Source organism: Canis lupus, chromosome 31, assembly GCF_048164855.1.
Source record: "Canis lupus baileyi chromosome 31, mCanLup2.hap1, whole genome shotgun sequence".
Taxonomy (NCBI): Eukaryota; Metazoa; Chordata; class Mammalia; order Carnivora; family Canidae; genus Canis; species Canis lupus.
Genome location: NC_132868.1, coordinates 20,454,144 through 20,478,790, shown reverse-complemented (window position 1 = coordinate 20,478,790; position 24,647 = coordinate 20,454,144). Strand labels below are relative to the sequence as shown.

The 24,647-nt window shown below is 43.9% G+C and overlaps 1 protein-coding gene and 1 long non-coding RNA gene across 9 annotated transcripts in view; one reads left to right on the top strand and one right to left on the bottom strand.

Annotated features, from left to right (window-relative positions):
* DGKG (diacylglycerol kinase gamma) overlaps positions 1–24,647 on the top strand; it is a 205,568-nt gene that overhangs the window by 110,652 nt on the left and 70,269 nt on the right. The gene's annotated exons all lie outside the window — the stretch shown is intronic.
* Positions 4,632–24,647, bottom strand: part of LOC140622143 (uncharacterized) — a 37,240-nt gene continuing 17,224 nt past the window's right edge. For both annotated transcript variants that reach the window (XR_012021845.1, XR_012021846.1), the window contains exons 2-3: positions 12,497–12,633; positions 4,632–4,995 (exon numbers count right to left, since the gene is read on the bottom strand). This is a non-coding gene — a long non-coding RNA (uncharacterized lncRNA). The remainder of the gene's footprint in view (positions 4,996–12,496; positions 12,634–24,647) is intronic.

Here is a 24,647-nt window from a genome sequence, read left to right as displayed (position 1 = left end):
GAGGTCAAGGTAGTACGGTCGCCTGGCATGACAGGCACACGGATTTGTGTGTAAATCCAGATTTACACACAAATCCGTGTGCCTGCAAGTAAGTGGAGACCTAGTGACGTAGAAATGGGTCCTGTTTCACAAGGTCCTAGACCCCTTCCTAGTAAGAACTTTGAGTCCATGCTGCTTCCACCCTGCCTGCTTGCTCATGTTGAAAATACTCATGAGTGCCCAGTTTGTCCACTGAGAGGCAGGCGAGCAGCCATTTTTTCCAGGCTTCCTTATTTAGCTTTGGAGATGGTTTTAAATAGGCAGGTGGTTGTTGCCATGGTTACACCATTACACCAACGGCTAAACTTAGGAAGGGCCACAAGGGATAGGAAGAAAGCTTGATACCCGGGATTTGGAAATGTAAACGATATTATTAAACAAGGCTTCGTTTTACTCGGCTGCACTTAGGTTTTCCAGAGAGTAGTCACTGCTTGGCTGGATGGTCTTACAGTTAAGGTGCCACACTGGGCCCTCTGGGATAATTCTGAGGTTAAATCTAGGGAGTTGTAACTGTTTTGTTTTGTTTTGCTTTGAACAAGGGAGTGTAACTAATCAGGGCTAGAATTTATCAGGAAACTTGAATCTTTCACATCGCTCATTCAGTTTTCTGGGCTAGTCTAACAAGAATTCTTAACCTAAGGTACAAGGGCTGCAGAAACTCTGAGAACACCTTGAAATTGTATAGAAGACATTGACTATCTTTTTCTGGAGAGAAAGTCCATAACGATCAGAAGGCTCTTGCAGGGACCCAAAGCCCTCTCATAGTTAAAGGTCACAATTCTGAGGCCGCCTGGAATCCTAAAAGGGACCTTGGGGTTTGGTTGGGCTTTTAGGAAATTCTTCCTCCAGTGGCTTCTCTACACAGGTTGTTGCCAGAGAAGGTGATTGGTTGTTCGAAACCGAGTTCTGTTCCCTAGTGGAATAGCTTTGCTAATAGAGTAAGAATCACACCCAAGAATGCAGGAACATGAGCCAAGTGTGATGGGCAAGGACAAAAAGGCCTTTAATGGCAGGGATAGGACTATTTTGGGTACATTCTACTTCATAATCATTGACAGGCTAATAATTGCTAATTTAGAAATCTTATGAAAAATTATCATCTTGTTGTTGGCATAAACAGCAGAAGACAGATTTAACTCAGCTGCGAGTCTAACATGTGTTAGAAGGTGTTCTAGGATACAAGGATAAATAAGACCTGATTCCTGCCTTCAGGGAATTCACAGTCAAGCAAAGAAGGAAGAATAATCTTCAAATATTTTTTACAAAGTGATTTGCACATATGAGGGGGTTCCATTTTGTAGGTCATACAGCGTAAAAGAAGTTGGATAGTATAAGACACTTATTAATGGCTGTATCCCTATATCACTTATAAATGAATTGTTTAGAAATAATGTTACAAAGGAACCATCCTGAGAACTGTTATTTTTTGACCTCTTACTAGGTGCCAGGGGATAAACTAGGTTTGTTAAATACATTATAGTTTCGAAATCTCAAGATCACTCTACAAGATAAATATTAGATAAAGGCGTTTTATAGATAAAGACGCTGAGGCTGCGAGAAGCCAAGTCACTTAAGTGAAGTCATACATCTTTTCAAACACCAGAGCTGATATGATTCTAAGCTAGCTCCGAACTCCTCCAGAGTTCAAACTCCGTTTTCTGCCCCTGCTGTCTCCCATGGATTTCATTTATCAAATGCCTATTGTGTATCAAACACTCTGATGGGTACTACATACATGGGCCGCTGCAATGCTCACAATCACATGCAAGGGCAAGTGCTGCTGTCTCCATTTTGGAGATGAAAATATTGAGGCTAAGAAGGGTAGAGCTTTTATCAAGTCTACCCATCTTTATGGATTATCTCTGTGGGAAAATGCCTGCTGAGTTCCAAAGGGAGACCACAGGTACACTACCCACTCTTAACTTGTGTGGTATGACTCTTCTCCCTATCCCAGTGTCTAAGCACAGAGCAGGACCGAATATATGATTTGTGCAATGTTAAAATGTAGGGCCCTTTGAACAAAACTATTAAGAATTTCAAGTCTGCGACAGTAAAGCATTAATTAAACCAAGTACAGAGCCCTCCTAAGGGGGGGCTCCTTGCATCTATGCATGTTTCTTCCATAAGCTGGAAGGAATTTATTAAAAAAAAAAAAAAAACTCACATTTGCCAGGGCTCGCAGGGGGGAAGTTTGCAATAAAGATAAGATTATGGAGGAAAGAGGGCTTTAGCTCAGGAGGAGGGAAGGGATGATCAGTCCCTCAAACAGGCAGTCGTCAGTATTAGCAGATGAGCTGATGACACCACTGAAGTCTTCCAGATAGCTAAGAACCAGTCCTCTGTGGAGTTTCTGGATTAACTCTCTGTGAAGAACTTTTTTAATATACGGAATATATACATGGAAGCTACCAAATTCCAAAGTCACTGTGGTTGAATGTCCAGAAAGAGAAGCCTAACTATGGAATTTTTTCGTTGTTGCTCAGAAACTCAGAGCACTTGAGGAATGTGTTATTCCAAACCTGTTGAGTGCCATCCACTTGAATATGTCCCTCAGCAGTTTAGGCTGAGGCAAGATACTTCCTGTTAGGCACTTCAAAGGGACCGAAACCGTACCTCATTCCTACCAAAAGCTGACCACCTTTCCCCAAAGCTCGTGGGTAATTAATAGACTCTGGAGTGTTAGCTTTCTTGGAATCAGGCCCGTGGAGTAATTGATGAGGGGTTCCCCCAGAAGCCCTAATGTAGCATGAGACCTTAAGAGGTTGGAAATACATCTTGCAAATAACTAAGCACTTAACAGTTATTTATAGAATGAGGCAGCAGGGTATAGTCTAAGTTGGCATTCAAAGTTGGCTCTGCCACTTACTAGCTGTGTGACCTTGGGCAAGTTACTTAATCTCTTTAATACTTTGCTTCCTCCCCTGAAAATCCTGCAAGGTTGCTATAAGTATAATGAGATCATGTATAAGTTCATGGCACACGGTAGGCAATCAATAAACATCTGTTGTTGAGTGTTGCTGAATAACTAGCATGAGGAAAGCATTGCCTTAAATTGCCAGTGACAGGCTTTTCTGATAGAGTGGCTAGTGGGATTCAGTCATCATGAAGTCTTTGCTTTATTGGCATGGCCCTGGAACTGAAAAGTTGGAGGACAACTAAAAGTTGGAAGCAACCCCATCTATGATCCACTGAATCTATCTAAATCCCTCTCCTAAGGGGTGAGAGTATGGCATCAATTAGCTGGGATGGATTTGGATTCCATAGAACTGGAGCTACAGAGAAAATGCCCATTAAAGCCAGAGGCAGAGATCTGGGGTCTGAATACCTGAGATTCTAAGCCCAAATGCCAAGCCAAGGCTAGAGATAGGATCAAGGTTGGGGTCCCAGACCCCAGCTGACATGGTAGCAGGAGGAACAGATAAGAGTGAGTAAGGTGGAGTCACAGGACAGGAGCCATGGGCTCGACGGATACCTAGGGGCTTACCAGCTGGAGGCAAGGAGTGTACTGTCGGTGGGTAGGGGGATGGTCAAGGTCAGTCAGACACAAGATGTAACGACTCTTCATTCATATTGACTCTACCCTCATCCACCGAGCACCTCTTCTCTTACTTTAGATGAACACAGCAATGTTCTGTGGGAGGCAAAATAGAAGCCGGTAAAGCTCAAATCATACAATTCTGGAAATCAAAGGGCCTCCCCTCTTGAATGCCTGTACTATGTTCTGCAGTCACAAGCATAGACTTTATCACCATTTACATAAGATTTTCTTTCTTTTTTATAATCTAAAAATGAAACCATTCTAAGTTATTCTTTCCAGGAGCCCTTTGAGGTAGCCTAGTGTTACAGCCCAGACGTTTGACTTTCCCAAAGCATAAAGATACAACAGCAGCAGACGAACGAAGCAGGGTTAAAATCCTCACCATTGGAGGTGTCATTCTGTGCCCTGAGTTGAGTTTTGCTCCTCCCTAATACTTGGCACCCTCGAGAGACCTGCCCTCAGTACCCAGAGGGTCCAAACTGTCTGCACCTGTTTCCCTCAATATATCAAACTATTTTTTCAAACATTTGGGATTCAGAAAAGCCCCAAATGAAGTTGACTGTGGCATTTCTATTTTTATTCTTACTCCTGTAGGTATTTAAAAAGGAAATGCAAACCTTATGTTTTGTGTTCAAGTACCTTTGACTCTTCAAGTCAGTTCTGACAGAGCAGCCTACTTAATTACTGGAATGTTTATATACTAGCCCACACAAATGTTTATCTGCCACCCTCCCTACCCCTTCTTGGAAGAGATTCAGGGAGTTAAATGAATGAAATATGGGTTCATGTTTTTTTCACCAAACATTCATCATTATGCAACTGCATAAGTTCAGGGGTTTTTCTTGGCTGTCTTCTTTGTTTACAGTCAGCCCTTGATTATTTGCAGAAACAAGGGAACAGCAACATGGATCATTTAGATTGAAAATTTTAGGAGGCTGTTACTAATATTTGTGTGCAGGTCTCTCTATCCTAGAGATTCATAGTATTTTAATAATATGATAAAATCACATTGACTTTTTTTTTTAAAGATTTATTTATTTGAGAAAGAGAGAGAGAGAGTGTGTGTGTGTAGGGGTGGATAGAGGGAGAAGAGGAGAGAATCTCTGGCAGACTTAGCACTGAGCACAGAGCCGAATGCAGGGCTTGATCTTGTGACCCTGACATCATGACCTGAGCCAAAATCAGGAGTCGGGTGCTTAACCAACTGAGCCATCCAGGTGCTCCAAAATCACATTGGCTCTTGACATTTGCTTCATTTTCCTTCTGGCCCCCCAGTCCATTAGAACAGGTAGCACAGCTTCTCAGACTGGTACACACAAGGAGCCTATGATATCTCGAGGCTCCTTACAAAGTTGCTCGTTTGCCAAAACAGCTCCTTATTGTAGCTTAACAGGCCTTTTCTTCTAGCCCCTGCCAGACTAAAACAAGAAAGGTAGGATTCCTGTCAATAAAGAGTGGAATTAGTTTGTGATAATATCAAAAGGAACTTGAAAACAAGCTATATTTTCACATATTTAGGACAAATAATCCAGGGGCACCTGCGTGGCACAGGGGTTGAGCATCTGCTTTTGACTCAGGGTGTGATCCCCGGGGTCCTGGGATTGAGTCCTGCATCAGCTCCCCACAGGGAGCCTGCTTCTCCCTCTGCCTATGTCTCTGCCTCTCTCTGTGTCTCTCATGAATAAATAAATAAAACCTTTAAAAAAAAAACAGAGAATCCAAAAATTATCAGTATTTACTGATTTTTAGAAATATTTCCGTCAAAGAGCTCAAGGTGTAATATATAATCAAGTTCAGAAGGGTTTAGGTCAGCATGATAAGCTCATGGAAGAAACTCAAAGTAAGGTTAAGAACTGGCTGCTCCTCAAATGGGTGTGACAGTATGGATGCTTTCCAGAGGGAAGAGGTCAAGAAAGTGCTGGAATTTAATGTCTTTTTTTAAGGAAAAGACTGAATCGGGGATTGTTTCACCCAGAGAAGAAAAGACTTAGGGAGAAGTGATTACTGACCTCAAATATTTAAAAAGTATTTCTCATTAAGGAGGAATTAAGTTATTTAGCCCAATAAATCAATGAGGAAAATGGCTGGAAGGACCACTTTAAGCACCAAATATAGGACATCAGTTCTATTACTTAGAGCCATCTTAAGTATAGGGGGCTACTGATGAGAGCATTTTCAGATTTTAATATTCTGGCTGATGCTGGACAAACATCTGGGGCTCCAGTGAGGCCAGGTGCCCTAGGGTACAGATGCTATCACCAGACAACCTGGATTCAAATGCTGGTGTTGTCATAACCACTTATATGTGACCTTAATCAAGTTACTTTTCTAAGCCTTAGTCTGCTCATCTGTAAAATTGGGATATAATAACTTTTTGTTGTTGTTGTTTCCTATGGATGCTATAGCATATCACTACACTAATTTATTATATTGTAGTTCTGGAGGTCAGAAATCTGAAATAGGTCTCACTGGGTTAAAAATCAGTGTATCCTCAGGGCTGCATTCCTTTCTGGGGGCTCCAGGGGGAAATCCATTTCCTTACCTTTTCTTGCATCTAGAGGTTGTCTGGGGCCCCCTTCTTTCTTTAAAGCCAGCAATGGCCTATCGAGTCTTTCTCTACATGGCATCCTTCTCACAATATCCTTCTGCCTCCCTCTTCCACTTAAATGGACCCTTGTGATTATACTGGACCCACTCAGATAATTCAGGATCATCTCCCTATCTCAAGGTCAGCTGACTGACCATTTCAATTCCACCTTCAACTTTAATTGCCTTTTGCCATATAAATGAACATATTCACAGCTTCCAAGCATTCGAACATGGACATTTTCAGGACATTATTCTCCCTACTACAAGTACCTTACCTAAGTACCATAGAATTATCCCAAACCTTCAATGAAGCAATGCATTCAAAGTGCATATTACAAAGGCTTGGCACATTGATATTAATTATTACTATTATTTTTAATATTTACATTATTACAAAGATAGATCCTACATCAAATAATAGTCATCTTAGGTGACTCAGAAGCCTTAAAAACACTGAGATTTGGTGATGCTCTGAAAGGGACAGATAAATATCTATTGGTCATAGGACATGAGTCATCAATACAGCAATAGACAATGTGCTTTTTTTTCCTCTTCATTTATCTTGATAAAATTTTTTCAATGCATTTATCATTATATAATTTAGTACTATATCATAAAGTATGATTACATAATACATTGAAATATCATTGTAAATAATTTGTAAAGTTCAGAAAAGTTAAAGAAGAGGGATGCCTGGGTTGCTCAATGGTTGAGCATAGACGTGATCCTGGGGTCCTGGGATCAAGTCCCACATTGGGCTCCCTGCATGGAGCCTGCTTCTCCCTCTGCCTATGTCTCTGCCTCTCTCTATGTATTTCTCATGAATGAATAAATAAAATCTAAAAAAAAAAAAAAAAGTTAAAGAAGAAACCAATCACACATAGTGCCATCACTCAGAAACACAGTATTACCTTTTTTGATATATTTCAGCAGTTTACTTGATACACATATTTTTAAATATTTGTGATAATATGTTTTTATAAAAATATATGTACAATTTATTTAAAAACTTTTCTTTATACAAGTAATTAAGACTTATTGTGGACAATCATAGTATCCTCCAGGAAATAAACACTGTTAGATTTATAACATATTTAATAGCAGGGAAGCTGCTATTAAAACCTAGGTCTGACTCTGCAGTCTCCATTTATCCTGCTATACTTCCCTTCATCTCTCAATGCCCAGTTTGGTACTCCATGGCCAACGAAACACCCAAGAAAGAGACTAGGGAAGAACCACAGAGATAATTAATGGCCCCATGAGAAAACCTTAAATAAACCAAAATCTTTGTTTTGTTTTGTTTTGTTTTGTTTTGTTTTGTTTTGTTTTGTTTTGTTGGAGAGGAGAAGCAGGGGCTGGGAACTAGTCCTCCCGTGTATGAAGGATTCACAACAGGAAATAGTAACCACACCTTACTCTTCATCTCAGCTCAGGAAAGAATGAGACGGGGGAGCGGGGCGGAGGATGTGCTTCTCAAGTGAGGAATTGCTGTTTTGGATGGGAGGAAGATTCTCCTGGCCTGGAGACCCATTAAAGGCTAAAATGAGTTATTGAGGGAAGTTGTAGAATATATTCCAAAGGTTTCTAAAAACAGAAGCCAGACTCATTCATCAGGGATGACAAACACATCATCTTCCCTGAGCCCAGGAGTAAGCGGATGGTGCACACCGAGTGACAACCCTCTCCCTCCCACACAACAACCAACTGCAGTGCCCCGTAGGAGACTTTACCTCCCGTGTTCCTCAGCTCCCTGCTGGTCCCCATGATGTCCCTTCCTCGAGATATCCTTAGCAGGGCCCTGGCCATCTTGATGCTCTTTCTTCTCAGGCCTTCAGTTTGGCAGCTGCCCATGTTTTTGTCCTGTTTCTGCCACATAAGGACTTGCTACCACAATCCTTGTCACATTTTATAAAATTTAAACTCACGTGGTTTGCCTTCGGGATCATTTATTATCATCTCCCCCCAAACGCCAATCTAGCCTTATCGTTGGCTTGCTCTGTTGGTCTCCTCTTCCCCACTCTACCCTTAACTCCTCAGTCTAGTACAGCATCGCCTTCCGGGGCCTGATCATCACCCATTGTTTCAAAATGCAGTCCAAGATATTCAAAACACTCCCTCCCTGACCAACCCCAGCCTTGGCCTCCACTTTTTCTTACAATCCACCTACAAGGTTTTAGATACATCTTTTCCAACTTCGATTTTTCCCTTTGTCTTCCCTAAGTCATTATTTTGATGCAAAACTGCTCTCACTCCACCTCATTCCTAAGCCCTTCTTGGGATCCACTGACCTAAAAGCAAAAGAAGGTTGATTCCCAAGTATGTTCCCTCATTTGGCCAAAACATGTTGAGCATCTATTCTGTGTTAATATTGTGCTGGGGCCAAGGAAATCAGGATTACCACAGGCCCTACTTCTAGGAGCCCATGGTTCTAGTTGGGAAGATGAGCATATCCAGAATCTATCACCAACTGTATTCGTTTCCTAAGGCCACCTGACATTATCACCACAAACTAGGTGACTTGCAACAACAGAAATTAATTCTTCCACAATTCTGGAGGCTAAAAGTCTGAAATCAAGGTGTCAGCAGGATTGGTTCCTTCCCAGGCTCTGAGGGAGAATCTGTTCCATCCATGCCTCTCTTCTTGCTTCCAGTGGTTGCCAGCAATTCTTGGCATCCCTTGGCTTAGAGCTGCAAAACTCCAAACTCTGCATTCATCTTCACATGCATTCTCCCTCTGTGTCTCTGTGTCTCTCTGTCCAAATTTCTCTTTTCTTATAAGGACACTAGTTGTTGGATTTGGCCCACCCTCATCCAGTGTGACATCACCTTAGCTTGAGGACATCTGCAGAGACCCTATTTCCAAATACAGTTGCATTCACAAGTATGGGGCTAGGCCTTCAACATAGCTTCTTGGAAAACACAGTTTAACCAACCATACCTACCCTCCCTGAAGCCCTCACAAAAGAAAGAAATACAATATAATACGGTGGGCTGTGTCTTAACAAGGAACCATGAATAGTGAGTGTGTTGTGGGAGCACCTGAGAAAGTAGGATTAGACTTCAGAAAGAAAGTTGCATTTGAGTCTGAGAAAGAAATGGGAATGCTCCGAAGAAAGTAGGAGCCAGGTGTGTGCTAGGAGGGGAGAAGTAGGCTGGGCAAAGGGCAGACATGCTGGAGGACACTGGATGTGAAGAGAGAGGCAAATGGTTCTGAGGTGGCATGGGAAGGCAGGTGGGAGGCAGCCACAGCAGGATCTCCATGCTGTTCCCAGGAGTTGCACTTTTTCCTACAGGTGAGGGAGTGGACGGGGAGGTAGTCAATCAGCAGATATGTTTTGAACAGGTCAGTGAAGGAATGCATTGTCTTTAAAAATCTTTCCAGAGCCCAAATTTCAGGGCTTCTAGGAACACAGGGACCTTTATCCTGAAATGTATGGGTGTACAGGGTGTTAGGTCAGAGAGGGACCCAGAGAGACTGGAGAGGAGGTAACCCTCAGGGAGCCGGAAAGAGGGCTGTCAGGAGAGAACCAGCTCTGCTAACCTGGGGGAGTTCGTGCATATCAGGGCCAGAAACACCGTGGAAACCAAGCATGGGGCTTTTTTCACAAGCCCGGAACTGTGAAGTGTGCTGTTTGATTGTGGAAGTAGAAATTCACATTGAACAAAATTCCACACGTCATTCTCTCTTCCTCACTACCACGATTTCATATTCTCTCATCCAGAAGTTGACTTAGGTGGTCTCTAAACTTAGCTTAACATGGTTTTTGTTTACTTGGTTTTTTATGTCCAAAGGAAAGAGTATCAGAGTTAATTATCCCTCTGTTATCCTCTACTAATTAGAACTTTGGAGAATTATCGTCCTTCTGCATTAGGGGCATTTCTGTGATACACCAGAGTCCATCTTTACATTTAGAGCTGATGTGATTAGCATATGCAGTATGATATATTTTCCTTAAACTGTTCATACTTGCACATGTTTTATGAAAAAAGAGATTGAAAAACAATAGATATTCTCAAGAAAGATTCAAGTGACGATTAATTTTAATTCTTCACTTAAATCAACATTTACTCAAGAAAATGTTAATGGATTTGTTATTTGGCCAAAGATTTTGAAAGCAGCCTTTTGCTGTACTTATCAGGAAACTCAGTAACTCTCATGTGAAATAAGTAAATTATCTCTCCAGAAACCCTGGGCAAATGGCTTTACAACTCCATATGTTAGGCTGTGTTTCCCTTTACATGAAATGTAGATACTAATCCCTGGGTTTTGCTGCATCCAAAAATCAGCGCTGAGTTTCAGCTTCCACTCTGCCTCTTTCTTACTCTCTGCCCTTGGGAAAGTTACTCACTTCTCTGATTCTTCATTTTCTGGTATGTAAAATGGAAATTACAGCTATCTCACAGGATGCTTATGAGAATGAGAGTGGATAAATGAGTGGAATTGAAATGTTTCAGATGTTGGTATGATACTATTGATTATTATGGGCATCTGTAAGAAGAACATGCAGTAGTATATAAGCAACTACATCGTATAGGCTCTCTCATTTAGACATATAGTGTGGTGATTCTTAACTGTAATAATAACTTGCAGACCCCAAGCTTTGGGCAGGCCTTTAGGTTTCCCCTCCCAATGTAAGCATCCCTCTGTAAACACCTCTCTGAGAGGGATCATCAAATCTCCACTTTGAAGATTATAGAGCTCTACTTTGAAGATTGTATGAGTGTTTAAATTTCTTTTTTCTTTTGGCCCTGCCACTTCACCTTTCACTCAGAAAGCAGTTTCCCTATCTTCTAATGCTCTTCAATGAGAGAGAGGCTCTCTTCATTCCAAGAATGCACTTATACCCTCCAATTGCTAAAGCGTCAGGGACTTACATAAATGCTGCACAGTCATGTTTATTGAGCCTACACTTAGATTGAAACTCCCCACTGTCTAGTAACAAGATGTTTTCTATTCTATTGAATGAAGGGTCCCTTTAATCTCAAAAGTGGACCTTTTTTGGAGAGTATTCCAAAGTGCCAATCAAGCCAAGTACCCTACCTTGCCTTTGAACTCAGGGGGCTGAAAGTGTGTCTGTAATCTCCAGTTTGGGATTACCACAGGGCAAGAGGTGGTAGGAACATTGAGGGTAAATTAAAACCCCCAACAGTTCGTCTCAGTGAAGCTTTAATTGGAGCTATCAATACATTCCCATTAATTAGCATTCTCATTCATCAGGTTCTCCCTTTCCTCTTCCCTATTACCTTGTCCCTGAACTTGGGCAGGGAGAGGAATGGAGGGTGCTCATAATCAGGGTTTCTGCAGACATGTGCAGGGTTGAGGCAAAGAGAATCAAACAAGATGCCATCTGATTTGAGCTGATTGGCTGGTTCATGATTTGTACTTTTAATTTTGCTCTCTACCAAGCTAGAGATAACTATACTAAAGAAAAATGAAACAGTCAGCAATAAGTCAATGAGTTAGAAGAGATTTGAGGACTGGATAATCATTTGTCCTTTAATAATCAAGACTTGATAGCATAATGTTAGCATTCATAATAATCATCGTTTGTGCTAAGTGGAAAATTCGGGGGAAAGGTAAACATGAGCTTAAGCTACTTCTTCAGTAAAGGACAAGTTCGTTACTTAGTGTTCTGTGATCGTCAGTTGATAGCCTACCATGTTGTATCTGACCTGTAAACACAGGGTGACTGAAAATATATTTTTTTCTCAGAAGAGGTGGACTTGGGATGATATTCTATTTCTGTGTATATGATCAGTGCAATGCCAACAGCTTCAGTTCTTACTCTGACACAGCTGGTCAGCCCTTGATGTTAGACACATATTAGGACTTGTGACTGAAAACACTGGCAGCTCAAATGGGAAAAATCAGATGGGGAAGGAGAGAGAGGAGACGCTTTTGAGGCAGGTGCTAGGAAAATTCCTAGGAGGGAACTACAAAGGTCTCTGTGAGGGATCCCAAATCCAAATGGCAGCAGAGGCTAGGTAGTTAATATAAGTGAGGTAAGTGAGAGGACGTGGGGTTTGGGGGGGGATGCTCTAGCAAACAGGAGAGCACCTGCCCTATGTCATGGCAACAGCCAGCACTCAGCTTGAGCCAATTGCTCCCATGATGGAGAGCAACCCAGTATTAACAAATCCCATTTCTCAAGAGAAGCTGGCCTCCAGGAGTGTATATAAAATCTTCCAATTTAAAAAACCATGGTGCAAGTCAAATAAACACAATTCCAGGCCCCATAAGATCAGGCCTCCAAGTTGTCACATTGAAGACACTGAGAAATAGAACCTCAGGGATGTGATGGGGGCCAATTATTTATTTTTCTTACTTACCTTGATCACAGATTTACTGGTACTGCCCAGGTAAACGGGTCTCCTAGCAGAGGAGTGAATGAATGGGCTTCAGGAAGCTTTAGAGATCTGTGTATTTGCATTGATGAAGGGTTTCTTGATGCCCTAAAAGAAATGATCTAAAAAGAAAACAAATTCAGAAGGTCAAGGGAACATAAAGCAAGGTCAGAGTCTCACGAATAAATAGATATAACATGGAAATAAAGAGGAAATGCCCCATCCCTGTTTGGGGAGAAAAATATAAAAGTCTGATACTGTATTCAAGGAGAACAGACGTAGAAGAGAAAGCAGGTTTAATGAGAGCCGGTGAAGGTAGCTTCTCAAGTTGTCCGCTTCAGGCGTGTATCAAAGTAGCATTGGTTAAAGCGCATTCTATGGGAAGTTACAAGAAAACTCACAAGAGGAAATCATCAAATCCACTTGGGAAATCCCATGTTATGTATATTTCTTTTTTTTTTTTTTATGATAGTCACACACAGAGAGAGAGAGAGAGAGGCAGAGACATAGGCAGAGGGAGAAGCAGGCTCCATGCACCGGGACCCTGACGTGGATTTGATCCCGGGTCTCCAGGATCGCGCCCTGGGCCAAAGGCAGGCACCAAACCGCTGCACCACCCAGGGATCCCTGTATATTTCTTTTTGGTAGGATCTTTTAGAGCCTTTGGTATAGATTCTAACCTATTGAAACCATGCAAAAGCAAGATATTTAGTTTCTCAAATTTACTTGACCATAGAATTCGCCTACCCCAGAGCATCTTCTGAAATCAGTATTTTGCTGAATTGACTTGGTGAAAACCCCTGCACTAGAGACAAGAAAGGGGTGAGTATACATGCTCATATATAACCCCTCGACTATTTCTCCCTCCTGTGGGTGTGGGGGCAAGTAACACATCCAGAAGAATCTTCATTAGTATCTCTAGTGACTCTGATGCCTTGCATAGGAAACTAAGGGATGTGGGGCAGAGGTGCTGCTCAAGTCTCTTCCTCTGCCATGAGTCATGATTTTAGAAGCAATAAGCATGTATGGGGAACACAGAGCTGCTCTGTAGCTGATCTGAGAATGACTATTCTTCTGGACCACGGATCTCAGTGCTGGAGTGACAGGCCCCTGGCAAGAAATCAGGAGCTTGTCACATAAACCAAGAGGAGTATTTTTGGCCAGAGACTTGAAGACCAAACAGGAGAGCTTTAAAATGAGATTTAAAGGGGATAAAGTAGAATGTTCAAATGAAACTCTAAAATCACAGCCCACGGAGGGGCAGCAGGTGTGAGCTAGAAATAAGAAGCCTGGCAGAGGAGGTGCCAAGCAGTTCTCCCGAGGAACTGGCAGGGAGGAGCAGCGGGGTCACATCCACAGTGGCGACACGTTTGCCAACTGCACAGTGAGGGGGCAAAGTAAACGGGTTGGGTTTCTTAGGGGAGTGAACAAGACCTCCAAGACAGCGGAGATTTGGTGGGCTTGAACACACAACCAGAATGCCATGCTGGTGAGGGTGACAAGTTCACATGATCACAGTCCCTGCAGTGGGTGTTAGGAGTGCATACACAAGTATCAGAAGTCACAAACATCAGAGTGGAAGCAAAGCCGAGAGCATATGGATGAGATTTTCTAAAGGGCAAAATAGAAAGGATTTTGCTGGCAGTGTATACTCCAGTCTTCTCAGGCAGAGTGAGGCTCTGGCTGATGCTTTCCTAGTTAAGATTTTTAAAACTGGCACAGGAAGAAGATGGAATAGGGATGGGAAGGGGGTATTTATCCAGGCATCTGCCCCATCTCATGAATCGTTGGCTCGCCTTGCTAACAATTTCTTGACTTAAAAGGTAGAGGAAGCAAGGAGGGAACTAGTCTGTATTTAACTCTGACCAGGAGGTGTCCAGCTGGTTGGTGGTGTGGAAAGCACGGAAACTTAAGAAAAAGTAACCAGATCTTCGTGTAGTTTTATGATAGCAGAAGGAAGAGAGAGGACGCATACCTACGTTGCGCTCTGACTCGCCTTCCTGCCTCTGCTACTTCCCACTTCCCTCTGGCACCTCCAGTCCCATTCTGATAAGAACTCCAGCCCAGACTTCAGGGTCACCAGCAGGGATCTGAGGGCATGAGAGTCGCCATGTCCCTTTCCCAAGGAAAGCAAAGATTCTCCAATCCAAATCCAGCAAGAACGGTGCACCGCTCGTATTGCATGTTGGAACTCAGAATCCATGAGGCCACAGAGCCAGTTTTATACAGGGCCATGGAATTCTGTTGTGCCATTATTCGAGGGTATATCATAGAACCCATTCCCAATATTCCCAACAACCCTGCAAGGTACGTAATATCATCCCAACACAAGATAAAGAAACTAAGGCACAGAGACTCAACAACTTGCCCAAGACTTCATGGCAAGTAAGTGACTGAGCCGTGGCTGGAACCCATGCCTCTCTGGCTTCCAACTAGAGCAGCTTCAGCTCCACCAAGCTGTTCCCAAAGCTAGACACATAATGGGTTAATTGGCTTGTATAGGTTAGCCTGGGAACCCAACCTCAACATAACATTGTTTCTATGGGGAAATGTGCTCAGAGTGACAAACAACTGGCTTAACCAGGAACTTTTGTAACCTGACCTATCATAAATCTGGCACAGCTCATGTTCAGAAAGGCTTTTTGTGGGAGAGAGAAAAGAGAGCAGGCTCATTCATCATGTCAGATACTATGATACCATTCCTGTCTAGCTTTGCATTTTGGAACTACAGTCTCAAATGCATCTATAGACTAACCCTCGGCGTGTAGATGTGAGAAGCACGTGAGGGGGACCCTTGGGCTTGTAAAACAGCCAGTGCAGTTACAGCACACAATAAACATTGGGTAAGTGGGGACTGGGATGATTCTCAACAGCTGGACGGTGAGCTGGAGACAAAAGGAGTGCAGAGGGAAGGCAAAGCTCTGCTGTCTCTCTCAGAAGTCCACCTGGCAATCAAAGTAGGGTGTGAGTGTGGACCTGCTTCTAGGGTTGCCTCTACTCACCCAGATGGTTTCTAGTTTCTAGTCTTCGTTGATCAGGACCCAGGAAGCAGCCTTCCTGGACACGAGCTCAGTTGCAGCCAGGTGGCCTGCCTTAGTTTCTAGGCATTTGGGACTTGTTCTAATCAGCCATCTTGCCCACCTGGGCCTTAACTGTCCTCACCTGCCTACAAAGACCAGCCTCCCGGGCTGATGGATGTGTGAATGCTGGTAAAGCATAGCCCAGAATCAAAAACGGTACCCAACAGGGGTGCCCGGCTGGCTCACTTGGTAAAGAACGTGACTCTTGACCTCAGGGTGGTGAGTTCAAGTCCCACATTGGGCATCCTACTTAGAAAAGAAAAAAAAAAAAAGATACACAACAGCTAAGCAATCATTACAGAACCTTAGAGACACACATCCCCCACCTGCCTTTGCCCCTTTTCCTCCAGGTGTAGGATTTCTTCTTGTCCTGGTATTTGACTTTGCTCCCTGAGAACTAGGAGAGCAAGCTTACTCAGAGCCCTCTGGCATCAGCCAAATCGGCCTGAGGGGGATTTTCATTCCATGAATAAATCTTCAAAGGAAGAAAAGATTGCTAAAAGCAGCCAAACTCTGTGAGATTTTTAAATTTTTATTTTATTTTATTTTATTTTATTTTATATTTTATTTTATTTTATTTTATTTTATTTATTTTATTTTATTTTATTTTATTTTTTATTTTATTTTATTTTATTTTATTTTTGGATGGGGGAAGGGAGCAATTTTCTCTTGGCAAGGACAGATACTGACTGGAAAAACACTCCAGACACTCAGGCCCTCAGGAGAGGAAAACCCTAGCTGCCTCACCAGCTGTCACTCCTGAGGGTCACCCCCAAAGTGGCAGGACCATGTGGTGGCATTCACATCACTGCGGCAGTTCTCAGGTTGGGCTGTGGGGCTTCGAGAGACCCTGTCACCTCAGAGAGGCCACGTCTGTGACTGTGCTTAGTAGAAGAGTATTAGAGAAGCCTCCCTGTTTTGGCCCGTGTGTGTGCCTGCACACACACACACACACACACACACACACACACGTGTCCTCGGATGCTACAGAAACGGAGGATCAGATTTCAGACTTTGGCAGGCTTCTTGCTGGAGTCCTGCCCTTAGGAGGAGATTTTGTCAGGTGCCAGACAGAAATGGGGAGAGCTTACCAAAGGAGAATATGTCCGTAGTCCACAGAAACAAATTGTCTTGTGGGAAACAGAAGGGTCATTGTTCAGAGGGGGCAGGTTCTCTGGACCCCAGTCTCCATCGAAGCAGTGGAAAGAGTGCCAAGTGGGTTTGGCTCTTTGTTTCCTTGGGAGAAGAGTGGAGACCAGAGGCCAATAAGGAGGCCCAGACCACAGGCTCTGTGGAGAAGAGTGCCACAGCGCCCTGAGCAACCAGAGCCAGCCAACCTAGAGCTGCAATCTCTAAGTTGTGACAAAGCCAGCCCACAAGCACATCTGAGGATGACCAACAGGTTTGCAGTCCCTAGCTCCTGTGACTCTGGCTGACGTTTCCAATTCTCAGCTACATCCTAGGCACAGCAACAGGAGCCAGGGCAGGTGGAAAGGTAAGGGACATGGACTAAAAGTTGGGAGCTGGGCCTTGGATTCCAGCCAGTGCATCACCAAGGACTGGTCTCAGCTTCTTAATCTGTACCATGAGAAGGCTGCTCTGGCTTAGAAGAAAACCACCTTCCAGAGCTGGTATGACTAGCAGTTCTGCATGTACCCTTTTACCATCAAATAGTGCACTATTTTTCATCATCCCTCATCACTCACCGCCATGGGTGCCATATTAAATATGATTTCTATCAGCCATAAAGCTGTTCTAAGTAAGAACTTGTTTTCCCATTTTTTTAATTGCACAACATCCATTTACTGTACAATCAGTACCTCTGGTTACCAGGAGGTGACCAACCAATGTAATTGGTTTAGTTCCATCCCATGGCAAAAAAAATTTAACCCACTAGTTAGCCTGTGCAGGCTTTATTACGAGTAAATGCACAAATACTGTTTCACATTAAGAGATGTTGACAGCAACTCATGGACTCCTTTCATACTTTGGAAGATTCCTGGGAACCTGTGATCTTCTGGCTGGGAATCCCCGGACCCCAAAGGCCCCTTAAGTGCAAACGATCTGTCATCTGTGATTTTACAGGTAATTTTTCACACATGAAAATGAGCTAAGAAGTTATTAAAGTTGTTATAACATAGGCTATTAAGAGGATTCCATATTGATATTGTAAAATACATGCTAGGTACGTTCTTGGCCTCTTTGTTTCCTTTAGCTCCTTCTTGAGGTCTTCCCTCTTGTTTTGTTCCCCACGTTTCCACCCACCCCCTCCTGGTCTCTGGTCTCCAGCCCTCCAATCTATTCACCGCCCCCCCTAGATTCTCCCCAGTGTCGTGAACACCAGTCTGTCCCCAGTATGGAAAACAGCCAGCAAATACCTTGCCCCTTAAAGCCGAAATACACTGAGCCAAGACAAATCTGTTGGCAGGACTAGCGGGCACAAGAGTCATACTCAGAGAACAAAAACAGCTATTTATAAAGCCTCCTTCCTGATTGCGGGGGGCTCACTTTCCCTTATAGCAGAGGGGCCACTGCCCCCTCTTGGAAAAGATTCTTGCATCCATAGCTCCGTGCCTGAGGGTCATGGAGTGCCCATTCCAGCGAGCAGTGAGAACAGGGGACAGCATGCAGGGTGGATTAGATGTGGTGACAAGCTCTCTGATGGGCCAGGGCAGCTGGATGTGCGGGTGACACAGATGGCCTCTGCAGCACCTGTGAAGTGATGCTCATGGGCCCCTACAGGACTTAATATTCTGGCCTTAGAACCAAGCCCACCTGCCTCAGCCCGTTTTTTTTTTTTAAACCTTTGATCTAAACTTCAGTTAACCCAACTATTTAACTCCCAGAGGCACTTGGGATTCAAACAGTGTAAAATGTTAACTAAGTATTCTATTATTATTAACCTTCATCCTTCATATCACTTCAACTCCAGTTGTTTTTGCTTTCTGTGTTATCACATCCGTGTGATTCTGCTGGATTATTATTCACCTTAGTAAACTGGCACTAGTCTACTGTCTCCGGGAGTAGTAGCAACACCACCACCTTAAGAGCATTAACTGAAACTCTTCGCTTTGTTTTTTAATTGAGATGAAACTTATGAAAATTTATAATTAGTGTACCAAAGTAGCCTGTTGGCTAGCTATAATTTTCCCCAGATGTGTAGATTTTAGCCCTTTAAAAAATTGTATTGGGGGGCTCCTGGGTGGCTCAGTCAGTTGAATGTCTGACTCTTGGTTTTGGCTTAGGTCATGATCTCAGGATCCTGAGATTGAGCCCCACATCTGGCTCTGCACTGGGCATGGAACTTCTTGAGATTCTTTCTCCCTCTCCATCTGCCCCTCCTGTCCCTCACTCTCCCACCCCCCCCCCCAAAAAAAATGAATTTGTTGCTAACTCTAATAATCAGAGATATTACATAAAAACATATTTCTGGCTTTTCTTTAAAAGATGGCACTTCTGGCCGTAGTGGGGCCCACATCCCTCTGCGGTGGCAGTGTGGAGCACATGACTCTCCCACCCTCGCATTGTTCAGGAGAAACCTTAGAAATCAGCTGTTCCATGGCCTTCTTTGTGATGAGGAAACTGAGGCCAGGACACCCTGTGTAAGTCATGGTGTCACATGCGCATGTGTATGAGAGCTAGGGCTACGAGGCTGGCCGATCTCCCGCCCGCTGGCCCAGCAGGCCCTCCACCACAGCAGTCCACCCCCTCCACACGGCGCAGAACGCCATCTCGCGGGGAGCATCTGCTTGGCGAGGCTGACAAGAAGGCCTGATTGACCGACTGAGTCATGACCCACTCAGGGAACCTGATTATCAAAGTCCATACCACAAAGAGGAATACCATCACTTCAAGGGCTCCTATTTCTAGAAATAGCCGTAGTGTCCTCTTTGTAGCCTTCTAAGCCCAAAGAAATGTTTTCATGTTTTCACGACTTCAAAAGCCTATTGCCCTTAAAACTTCCTAGAATATCAGAAAAGGGCCATCAGAAGCTCCATGGCCTTTGTTGGTAAAAATGCCCAGCAGCTAGCTTGGTTTTAACTTGTGGACATTCTTGAAAACGAGCTATTCATAGGCTGTGGGGATGATGACTGAATCCAGCCCTAAATCGCTGACAAATACAAAAGAACATTTTTAATTAGTCTCATTTTGCCCTCATCTGTCAAATGAGAAGATCCAGCTCACTAGTGTGCAATCGATGTTATTTTCTTATAAAGCTGGGGGAAGTTAAGAAAACCCAGAAATAGACTCAGCCCACGGTGTCACTGCTGCTGTTTGCCTCTCCTCCATGTGACTGAAGTCCCTTGAGGAGCCCAGTGGGGGTCTTCTGCCTCAAGATGGGCTCATCTGGGTAGTAGTTTCGAGCCTGACAGGGCATCTAGGAGTTTCGTGGACATGGACACCTGCCCCAGGACAACTGGTTAAGGATTAGTCCTCTCCAGCTAAAAGGTGATTATGAGAAGGAAAGACATGGTGAGCCAAAAAAGAACCCTGGAAGAGAGACACAGAAAAGAGCACTCCAGAAGTCACTAAAACATTGTTAGCTTTATTTTCTTCAAATACATTGGCTACCTGGGATAGACCCCTCACCAACCCTACTCCTACCCCTAAAGGAATGAGTCTCCCAGTGATTGCATCTCCTAGTAACTAGAAAGAACAGTTAGTGAGTACTTGCCATGCATTAAATGCTGCTTGGTGCTCTGTATTTGCCGCAGCAGCTTCACAGCTTTGTGGGACAGAAAATAATATTCCTGGGCGCCTGGGTGGCTCCATGGGTTGCGTGTCAGACTCTTGATTTCGGCTGAGGTCATGATCTCAGGGTTGTAGGTTGAGCCCCACATCAAGGCTCTGCGCTCAGCACAGAGTCTGCTTGTCCCTCTCCCACCCTCTTCCCCTTCCAAAATAAAATACTTTTTTTAAAAAATTCCCATTTTTTAGAAGAAATGGAGCTTTAAAGAACTCATATCACCACCTAGCCAGCTAGTGGCAGAACCATAGCCTCTCGGATCCCAAATGCCATATTGTTGTACAACTGAAGGTGAAACACACAGACACCAGTGCCATAGGCAGCAGCAGCAGCAGCAGCAGCAGCAGCAGCAGCAGCAGCAACCCTCCCAACAAGGGCTAACCACGTGTCTGGGGAGCCGTCTTCAAAAGAGAAGAAACACAGGCGTTCAGGCTCTGGTTGGCAGGGTAGGGTAGGGGCCGTCTCCCACTGCAAACTGTAGAGTATCATATGCTTTATAGACTTTTACCAAAGGCTTGGGAAAGGTGCTGGTGCTGGTCAAGGAAACGGTAAAAAGGGAAGGTGAGGCAGAGAAGAACACACTTGAATGTGTGAATTCTTTATTGGTAGCAACGGTACCTATTCGTCGACTTCTCCTGAGACTAAAAAGAGAGAATGTATGTAAAACGTTCAGCAGAGTACAAAATCAAGAGGCCAGAGTCTAGTTCCAGATCAACAAAAAACCTGTCAGCACTCCATGCTATACAGATTTGCTCTGGCAGTGTAGACAGAGCCTAGGATAGGAGTCCCGGCTACTGCGCCCCTGGTGTCTTGGTGTGCAGTGATGGTAGGCTGGGAGTTTGGCTTCCTTCCTGATGTGAAGGGGCTGCGAGAGGGGGCAGTCCGAAACCCGCATGGAGCCCTGCCTTAGATTCGCCTACCAGTGAAATCCTTGGCAACAACACCCCAACATATATAAAGAAAGGTTCTATCTTATCTTCTCTTACATCACTTGGCTTGAAGCCAACCTCCACCTCATGGCCCACCATTAATGACTGACCTCAGTCGGGCAGGGTTCTGGGAACCATCTTTCCCTGAACCAGCTTTAGCCCCATAGGGGTCCCTTCCTTTCTCTATCTCTGTCCCCATGGCCCCTGCCTTCATACATTCAAACATTTCGGTGGTTAGGACAGAGACAACCTAAAAATCCACCCTCTATATTATCTCAAATAAAGGCTAGTGGCTTTTTTTTTTTTTTTTTTTTCTGATTAGCCACATAAGTGACCTTCTTCATTATGAAAAGAGTACTTTGATTACTGACAGGGCATCAGCAACATTCAATCAACAAACTTAATGTGTAGGGGATAAGGGCCTTCTGTGGACCAAGACCTATCTGTAGATGATTTCACGTGTCTCCTAAGCTGGTTTGTTTTCCAGCTTTCCCTGTTCTTTGTCCCTGTGTTGGGACACTGCCCCTGCCCCATTTCTGGGTGAGCTGAGAGAAGGCAAAGTGCAGGGTGTCCTGGAAGCATCTGGCTTTACCAGGGTCCATTCTGGTCTCCCTGACTGAGAGACTGGGTAGATTCAAAACCAGGAGGTTCCTGTGACAAATCCAATTCCAACTCCTCTTGAACTCCCCTGGTCACTGGGAGCTGGGAGGGCCTGACACTCTGCATCAGACAGTATCTCCTAGGACGCAAGGTAACCTGACACCCCAGGTCCTTGAGTACATCCACTTAACAACCTGGAGAAGGAGAACCACAACTGACAGTCTAGTGAGCACAGTAGGAACACAACAGCACCACACCACAGAGCACGCTAAGATCAGTGGCAGAGCAGCAAAGCCTACACAGGGTTGGGCACCACTCTGCGCTCACTCGCTTTGCAACCTTAGACAAGTTACTTATCCTCCCAAGTCTCAGTTTCCTTATTTGTAGCAACAGTATCTACCTCATAGGGTTCTTCTGAGACTTGAAAGAGAGAGCGTATGTAAAATGTTTCACGGCCATGGCTATAGGCCACAGAAATAGGAAGTATTCACTTCTAACTAAAATGTCCCTGAGAAGAAGTAAAAGCTCTTAAATGTTGGCTGCATAGTCTTCTGTGGGTCAAAGGTCAAATGTTAGTGTCTTGGTGAAGTTCTTAAAAGTGTGTAAGCTCTGTGAGGCCAGAGACCCTTACTCATCACCATCTCCAAGCCCTACACGGTGCCTGGCCCATAGGACGGCTTAGCAGATGTTCTATGGACAGATGCATGGATGCATGGACAGATAGGCCCAAACACCAAAGTGCTATCCTTCAGTTACAAGGAGGACCACCACTGGAGACTTGATTTCCTGTGTCCCTCTCTCAGCGAATGGCACCTGCCATTCTCATGCTACAACAAAACCTTGGGTGTTACCGCGATGACTCTCTTATTTGTTCCTCACAACCAACCAGCTCGTCAATTCCACCTCCTAAATTTTAGCTTGTGAATGAATTCTCTTCTCTGTAACTCTACTGTCACTACCTTCATTCGAGCCCCTCCCAGTTTGTTCTGGATTTCTACACCACCTCCAAACTACTCTCTAGGCTTCCAGTCTGTACCCACTCTGCACACTTGGGACAGAGTGATTTTCAAAAAGCACAGATTTTATCAGGTCATTACTATCACACCAACCCCTTACCTTCAGGTAAGGATGGTCATGATACACTATAGACTTAAAGCTAAAACCCAAACACCTAAGTGTAACATCCCCAGCCTTTACAATCGTGCTCCTGTCTGCCTCTCCAGCCTTACCTGCCCGATCACCAGTCCACCCACCTTGAATTCAGGACACCTGCAGCAAGTTTATGCTCTCTCTTGCCCTGTGCCATTGCCTGGGCTTCTTTATCTGCCTGAAATGCTCCACTTTCTCTGTTCCCTTTCATGCTCTTCAGAACTCAACCTTGACATTCCCTACCCCTCACCCCCCAGGTTGCTTTCTCTGATTGCCCCTGGCCTCATTAAGAATGGATATCCCTTCTCCTAGGTATCCTCAGTGCTTAGGGCTTAGCTCACAACTCTATGATCTTTTTCCTTGTCCATCTTTCCTCATGTGGTACTGTGTTTTGTTCTTCAGTTATACCTAGCACAACCCCATCTAGTTCCGGCACAATTAATTTCTTGAACTGAAATGCTTTGTCTCACACCAAACATACACTTTCTCAGAAGCATATTCCTAATCAACATCACGTCTTTGGACAATTGTGTGACCAGTCAAGATAATTAGCCAAGGACTAGGGTGTGGTAATGATCTGGAAAAAGCTATTAGAACAAACATGTGGGGAACATATGTTTCTAACCACAAGTCAAGACACATGATTCAACAAATAGGATCACATATTTTCCTACACTAGAAACTTTTCACATTTAATGTCTATAGCCACCCAGCCTGATCTGTCATTTTTGCCCTATGTCATCCGAATATGTCAACTCAAGACATTGAAATAATAACCAATATTTAAGTAGCTAACATTCTTGGTGAGCTGGCTTTGCAGCAAGCCTTATGTAAAGTGCTTTGCAAACGCCACGTTTAATCTTCTCACTTACCCTTTGAAGCAGGTCTTTGTATCAACTCCATTTTACAGATGAGGAAACTAAGGCTTAACACTTGCCAAAGATTACACAGGCAGCAACTTACCAGCAATGGATGAGTAGTCTGTTTGAGCCTCTCTGTCATTCTGTTGCACTGACCTAACCATGACCTCTTAACCTTATTAGATTATCAGAAGAGCCACTTCTGGACAAAAATAGCAGGTGGCTTCCGGAAATTTTTATTAAAACTCTAAATCTCCTGGCAATAACTTTCAAGTCATGATTCAGACCAGAAGTGATATTTGAAAATGGAATCACAATGCAGGTCTCTTGGCTATAGAGATGCTTTCGCTGCCAGAGAGGAATGCTCAACCTTGACATTTATGACGGTCTGTGTTTTTCCTGTCCCTGGGTCTTTTGCCATCATTGTCTATGGAGAGGCATTGACCCTCATTTTATCCTCCCTGAGGAATCCTCTCTGTCAGGTTTAATCAGTCCATTCTGTTCCTTGGTTGTCACTTCATTGGTATCTAGAGGAATGTTTCTTAAAGTCACGACACCTGACCACCTGCGTAATGATCCCCTGGGAACTCCTGCCTCTTCCTGGGCCCTATCCCAAAATTATCGCAGACTCTCTACAGATCGAAGCCCAGGAAGGAAGATTTTAATCATATTCTCCAGGCAGTTCTTATGAATACTAATGTTTCAGAACCATACTTGTGGTCTCCACATCCTCACGGCACCAGGTGTGATCCCTGGACCAGCATCCGCAAC